We start from the raw sequence: 7462 nt of genomic DNA, 5'->3' as shown, positions 1-7462 counted from the left end.
CATCAAATCAAATGTAAGCCTACATGTGCACACAGTGCACAGTGCCATGGGACAAGATAAGCTATTAAGAAATATTGTTGTTGGTTTAAAAAACTTTTATTTTAAAGATTAACCATCCATGGGTTTATGGTGAAAAGTTATGCCTACATTGCTCGAATGCAATGCAATTCAGTCTGCTATTTCTGGAGAAGTGCAAATATCATTTGGAAAATGAAAAGTGGATCGGCGGTGGCTAGAAAGCCAGTGACATCGACCGCCGAACGCCGCCCGAACAAGGATAGGGACCAACTTCGGCGGAAGTCGTGACAACACCCCCCCTTTGACACGCGGCTCCAGCAGCGCGCCGACACTGACCTCAGGGACGACCCAGAGGACAAGGCACAGGGCGATCCGGATGGGGACAGTGGAAATCCCGCAGCAACGAAGGGACCAGGACGCCCTCCACAGGCACCCAGCAGCTCTCCTCCGGACCGTACCCATCCCACTCCACGAGGTACTGAAGGCCTCTCGCCCAACGCCTCGAGTCCAGGATGTCCTCCACCGGCACCCAGCATCTCTCCTCCGGACCGTACCCATCCCACTCCACGAGGTACTGAAGGCCCCTCGCCCAATGCCTTGAGTCCAGGATGTCCTCCACCGGCACCCAGCATCTCTCCTCCGGGCCGTACCCCTCCCACTCCACAAGGTACTGAAGGCCCCTCGCCCACGCCTCGAGTCCAGGATGGCTCGAACAGCATATGCCGTGGCCCCCTCGATGTCCAGAGGGGGCGGAGGAATCTCCCACACCTCAGCTTCCTAGAGTGAACCAGCCACCACCGGCCTGAGGAGAGACACATGGAACGAGGGATTAATGTGATAATCTGGGGGAAGCTGTAATCTGTAGCATACCTTGTTCAGTCTCCTCAGGATTTTAAATGGCCCCACAAACCGCGGACCCAGCTTCCGGCAGTGCAGGCGGAGGGGCAGGTTTCGGGTCGAGATCCAGACCCGGTCCCCCGGTGCAAACACCGGGGGCTCGCTGCGGTGACGGTCGGCACTCGCTTTTTTCCGCCTCATGGCCCGTTGTAGATGCACATGGGTGGCGTCTCAGGTCTCCTCCGAGCGCTTGAACCATTCGTCCACCGCAGGAGCATCGATCTGGCTCTGATGCCACGGTGCCAGAACCGTCTGATACCCCAGTACGCACTGGAAAGAAGAGAGTTTAGTGGAGGAGTGGCGGAGTGAGTTCTGGGCCATCTCTGCCCAAGGGATGAACTTCGCCCACTCCACCGGCCGGTCCTGCCAATATGACTGTAGAAACCTACCCACATCCTGATTTACTCTCTCCGCCTGCCTGTTACTCTAGGGGTGAAAACCTGAGGTAAGGCTTTCCGAGACCCCCAGACCTTCCATGAATGCTCTCCAGACCCTGGACGTGAACTGGGGACCCCGATCAAAGACTATGTCCTCAGGAACCCCATAGTGCCAGAATACGTGTGTGAACAGGGCCTCCGCAGTTTGTAGGGCCGTAGAGAGACCATGCAGAGGGAGGAGACAGCAGGACTTAGAAAACCGATCCACAACGACCAGGATCGTGGTGTTTCCCTGTGAGGGAGGAAGATCCGTCAGGAAGTCCACCGACAGGTGTGACCACAGCCATTGTGGAACAGAGAGGGGTTGTAACTTCCCTCTAGGCAGGTGCCTGGGAGCCTTGCACTGGGCGCACACTGAGCAGGAGGAAACATAAACCCTCACTTCCCTGGCCAAGGTGGGCCACCAGTACTTCGCACTAAGGCAACGCAACGTCCGATCGATACCAGGATGACCAGAGGAGGGTGACGTGTGGGCCCAATAGATTGCGGACAGCAGACAGCACGTACAGGTGCTTAGCTGGACACTGGGGGGAGTGGGCTCTGTGCGTAACACCCAGCAGATGTCCGCGTCCAGCTCCCACACCACTGGTGCCATCAGGCAAGAGGCCGGAAGTATGGGAGTGTGATCCATGGACCGCTCCTCTGTGTCATACTGTGTCGTACTCCAGATTGCGGTGGTCAGTCTAGATGAGAAAAGGGTGTTTAGCCCCCTCAAGCCAATGTCTCCACGCCTTCAGAGCCTTGACGACAGCCAACAGCTCCTGGTCCTCCACGTTTCGCTCCGCCGGGCTGAGCTTCTTCAAAAAGGAAGCACAGGGGCGGAGCTTTGGTGGTGTACCGGAGCGCTGAGAGAGCACAGCTCCTATCCCAGCCTCGGACGCGTCCACCTCCACTATGAACGCCAAAGAGGGTTCCGGATGAGCCAGCACGGGAGCCGAGGTAAACAGAGCCTTCAGGTGTCCGCCTCAGCCGCCCACTGCAGCCGCACCGGTCCCCCCTTCAGCAGTGAGGTAATGGGAGCCGCTACCTGACCAAAACCCCCGATAAACCTCCGGTAGTAGTTGGCAAACCCCAGAAACCGCTGCACTTCCTTTACTGTGGTGGGAGTCGGCCAATTACGCACGGCTGAAATGTGGTCACTCTCCATTTCCACCCCTGACATGTAGATGCGGTACCCTAGGAAGCAGACGGACTGTTGGAAGAACAGCACCTCCCTGAGCACTCTCATGACCACCCATTGAGAGCCCTCTGTTACCACGAAATAGTGGGGTGACAGGCCAACCAGGGTAAGCCCAGCATCATGTGAAATGCAGGAGAATCAATAAGGAAGAGACTGATTCTCTCCTCATGACCCTCCTGCGTAACCATGTCTAGTGGAGCGGTGGCCTCCCTAATCAGCCCTGACCCTAATGGTCGACTATATAGAGCTTGCACAGGGAAGGGCATATCCACAGCAACAAGGAGAATCCCTAAACTATGAGCAAATTAACGGTCAATAAAATTCCCAGCAGCACCTGAATCTACTTGCGCCTTATGTCGGGAATGTGGGTTCTGGGTGAGCCTGGTGCCGACTCACCTGGGGTGACACGAGAGTGCCCTGCCTGCTGCCTCGACTCCCTGAGGGACCCCTCCAGCACCGACCAGCAGTGTGCCCTCTGCGGCCACAGATGGTGCAGGGAATGGCCCCTAGTCCGGGTGCCCTAAGTGCAGCACCTCCCAGCTCCATGGGCATCGGAGCAGAGGTGCTGGGGGATGGAACTGACAGGTCCCGATCCGGACATCCGCGGGCAGTCAGAAAGTTGTCCAGCCGGATGGCAGGGATGTGGTGACATGTGACCTACAGTGAGAGTGTTTACCCTCTCCACCATGACCTACTCACACTGATAGTGACATCAATTGTTGCTCTCCACTCCTATCTCTCTTCACTCACACAACTATCGCTTCATTGTTCAGGAAAGGTTGTGCTTCTGCCCAAATTCTCTCTCTCTCTTTCTCTCTCTCTCTTCCTTCCCACCCCATCTCTCTCTCTCTCTCTCCCTTCCCACCCCATCTTTCCCTCTCTCTCTCCCTTCCCACCCCATCTTTCCCTCTCTCTCTTCCTTCCCACCCCATCTTTCCCTCTCTTCCTTCCCACCCCATCTTTCTCTCTCTCACCCTTCCCACCCCATCTTTCCCTCTCTCCCTTCCCACCCCATCTTTCCCTCTCTCCCTTCCCACCCCATCTTTCCCTCTCTCTCCCTTCCCACCCCATCTTTCCCTCTCTCCCTTCCCACCCCATCTTTCTCTCTCTCCCTTCCCACCCCATCTCTCTCTCTCTCTCTCTCTCTCTTCGCACCCCATATTTCCCTCTCTCCCTTCCCACCCCATCTTTCCCTCTCTCCCTTCCCACCCCATCTTTCCCTCTCTCTCTCTCTTCCCACCCCATCTTTCCCTCTCTCCCTTCCCACCCCATATTTCTCTCTCTCCCTTCCCACCCCATCTTTCCCTCTCTCTCTCTCTCTTCCCACCACATCTTTCCCTCTCTCCCTTCCCACCCCATCTTTCCCTCTCTCCCTTCCCACCCCATCTTTCCCTCTCTCTCTTCCCACCCCATCTTTCCCTCTCTCTCTCCCTTCCCACCCCATCTTTCCCTCTCTCTCTCTCTCCCTTCCCACCCCATCTCTCTCTCTCTCTCTCTCTTCGCACCCCATCTTTCCCTCTCTCCCTTCCCACCCCATCTTTCTCTCTCTCCCTTCCCACCCCATCTTTCCCTCTCTCTCTCTCTTCCCACCCCATCTCTCTCTCTCCCTTCCCACCCCATCTTTCAATCTCTCTCTCTCCCATCCCATCTCTCTCTCTCCCTTCCCATCCCATCTTTCCCTCTCTCTCTCCCTTCCCACCCCATCTTTCCCTCTCTCTCTCCCTTCCCACCCCATCTCTCTCTCTCTCTTCGCACCCCATCTTTCCCTCTCTCCCTTCCCACCCCATCTTTCCCTCTCTCCCTTCCCACCCCATCTCTCTCTCTCTCTCTCTTCGCACCCCATCTTTCCCTCTCTCCCTTCCCACCCCATCTTTCTCTCTCTCCCTTCCCACCCCATCTTTCTCTCTCTCCCTTCCCACCCCATCTTTCCCTCTCTCCCTTCCCACCCCATCTTTCTCTCTCTCCCTTCCCACCCCATCTTTCTCTCCCTTCCCTTCCCATCCCATCTTTCCCTCTCTCTCTCCCTTCCCACCCCATCTTTCCCTCTCTCTCTCCCTTCCCACCCCATCTCTCTCTCTCTCTTCGCACCCCATCTTTCCCTCTCTCCCTTCCCACCCCATCTTTCCCTCTCTCCCTTCCCACCCCATCTCTCTCTCTCTCTCTCTTCGCACCCCATCTTTCCCTCTCTCCCTTCCCACCCCATCTTTCTCTCTCTCCCTTCCCACCCCATCTTTCTCTCTCTCCCTTCCCACCCCATCTTTCCCTCTCTCCCTTCCCACCCCATCTTTCTCTCTCTCCCTTCCCACCCCATCTTTCTCTCCCTTCCCTTCCCACCCCATCTTTCCCTCTCTCTCTCCCTTCCCACCCCATCTTTCTCTCTCTCCCTTCCCACCCCATCTTTCTCTCTCTCCCATCCCACCCCATCTTTCTCTCTCTCCCTTCCCTTCCCACCCCATCTTTCTCTCTCTCCCTTCCCTTCCCACCCCATCTTTCTCTCTCTCCCTTCCCACCCCATCTTTCTCTCTCTCCCTTCCCACCCCATCTTTCTCTCTCTCCCTTCCCTTCCCACCCCATCTTTCCCTCTCTCCCTTCCCACCCCATCTTTCCCTCTCTCCCTTCCCACCCCATCTTTCTCTCTCTCCCTTCCCACCCCATCTTTCTCTCTCTCCCTTCCCACCCCATCTTTCTCTCCCTTCCCTTCCCACCCCATCTTTCTCTCCCTTCCCTTCCCACCCCATCTTTCCCTCTCTCCCTTCCCACCCCATCTTTCCCTCTCTCCCTTCCCACCCCATCTTTCTCTCTCTCCCTTCCCACCCCATCTTTCCCTCTCTCCCTTCCCACCCCATCTTTCCCTCTCTCCCTTCCCACCCCATCTTTCCCTCTCTCTCTCCCTTCCCACCCCATCTTTCTCTCTCTCCCTTCCCACCCCATCTTTCTCTCTCTCCCTTCCCACCCCATCTCTCTCTCCCTTCCCTTCCCACCCCATCTTTCTCTCTCTCCCTTCCCACCCATCTTTCTCTCTCTCCCTTCCCTTCCCACCCCATCTTTCTCTCTCTCCCTTTCCACCCCATCTTTCTCTCTCTCCCTTCCCACCCCATCTTTCTCTCTCTCCCTTCCCTTCCCACCCCATATTTCCCTCTCTCCCTTCATACCCCATCTTTCCCTCTCTCCCTTCCCACCCCATCTTTCTCTCTCTCCCTTCCCACCCCATCTTTCTCTCTCTCCCTTCCCACCCCATCTTTCTCTCTCTCCCTTCCCTTCCCATCCCATCTTTCTCTCTCTCCCTTCCCACCCCATCTTTCCCTCTCTCTCTCCCTTCCAACCCCATCTCTCTCCCTTCCCACCCCATCTTTCCCTCTCTCCAGGGCAAGTAACACGTTGTATCATTTTACCTCTGACCTTCAAAAGGAGATTTCCCTCACACATCCAAGCACATCGCTCCCTCTCTAGCTGGAAACACTGGACATTTTGGAAAGTTGACTTTTTTGTCATTGCCTGTAGACAGTGTGAGAAGGTGTGGAGCATCCATGGTTTTGTGTGTTTTAGATGTAGATGTCGCCCTCTGACCCCATCAGAGAACGTGCTGGAACCACGCGTTACAGCACTCAGGGGTTTGTGTTGCTCTCCATTTGATCTATTCATTTCATCACTTTATTTATTCTGTTTAGCCTTAAGAGGTTCATCTGCTCAAGTAGAGAGCTGTAGCAGTTCTATACACATGTTCTGAGAGGTTCATCTGCTCAGGTAGAGAGCTGTAGCAGTTCTATACACATCAGGTTTTTAGTTCATCTTTGGTCGTGATAGTTGCACCTGCTTGTGTCTCAGTGCAGTAGTGTCAATGTTAAAGTATCAGTGTCGTTTCAGTCAGTCCTCCTGGAAGTGTGTGCAGCGTCACTGTTGTATTAGCATTGTGTGTGAGCTTGTCTGGGACATTTCAGTGTAGAGTCAGTGCTGCAGTCTTATTGTGTGTAAGTGAGTGTAGGGTCGGTGTTGTGGTCTCAGTATTAAGTATCCCAGGCGGTGTGTGTTGGTGTGTGAGAGACAGATGGAGAAGGCTCGAGGCTGGTTGAGCTCTAACATGAAGCCTCTCTGCAGAGAACGTCTAGCAGAGTGTATGGGAATCTACATCATGGTCGTGAGAACACCTCTGATATATGCAACCTGACCGTAACCATCGACCACAGCCATTTTCTTTTTCATGCTATATGGTCCTGGGATGTTGTGTTGTGTCTGTCCAGTTGTTTGGCGTTATCATGACACAAGGCGAGACCCAGATGCAGACACAGGAGGCAGATGGTTGGAGTCTTACAGTGTTTATTCATCCAAAAGGAGTAGGCAAGAGAATGGTTGTGGACAGGCAAAAGGTGAGAACCAGATCACAGTCCAGGAGGTACAGAGTGGCAGACAGGCTCGTGGTCAAGGCAGGCAGAATGGTCAGGCAGGCGGGTACAGAGTTCAGGAGGTACAGAGTGGCAGACAGGCTCATGGTCAAGGCAGGCAGAATGGTCAGGCAGGCGGGTACAGAGTTCAGGAGGTACAGAGTGGCAGACAGGCTCGAGGTCAAGGCAGGCAGAATGGTCAGGCAGACGGTTAAAAGTCCATAAACAGGCAAGGGTCAAAACCGGGAGGACTAGAAATAGGAGAAATGCAAAAAGCAGGAGAATGGGAAAACCGCTGACAGGAAACACAGGGATAAATACACTGGGGAAAATAAGCGACACCTGGAGGGGGTGGAGACAATCACAGGGACAAGTGAAACGGATCAGGGTGACAGACGTAGGTGCCATGGCCCAAACCATCACCAGTAGGAACGTAAAGGGGGATACCTGTCTGCTAACTTTGCCTCTGTCTTGGCCACCACCTTCGACATGTATATCACACGAAGAGTGTCGGGACTCAAACATAGTTTAATAACAGCACAGCTTTTATT

This window comes from Oncorhynchus mykiss, chromosome 2 (assembly GCF_057628025.1).
Source record: "Oncorhynchus mykiss isolate SJ-2025 chromosome 2, ASM5762802v1, whole genome shotgun sequence".
Classification (NCBI taxonomy): domain Eukaryota; kingdom Metazoa; phylum Chordata; class Actinopteri; order Salmoniformes; family Salmonidae; genus Oncorhynchus; species Oncorhynchus mykiss.
This window is presented reverse-complemented; position numbering follows the sequence as displayed.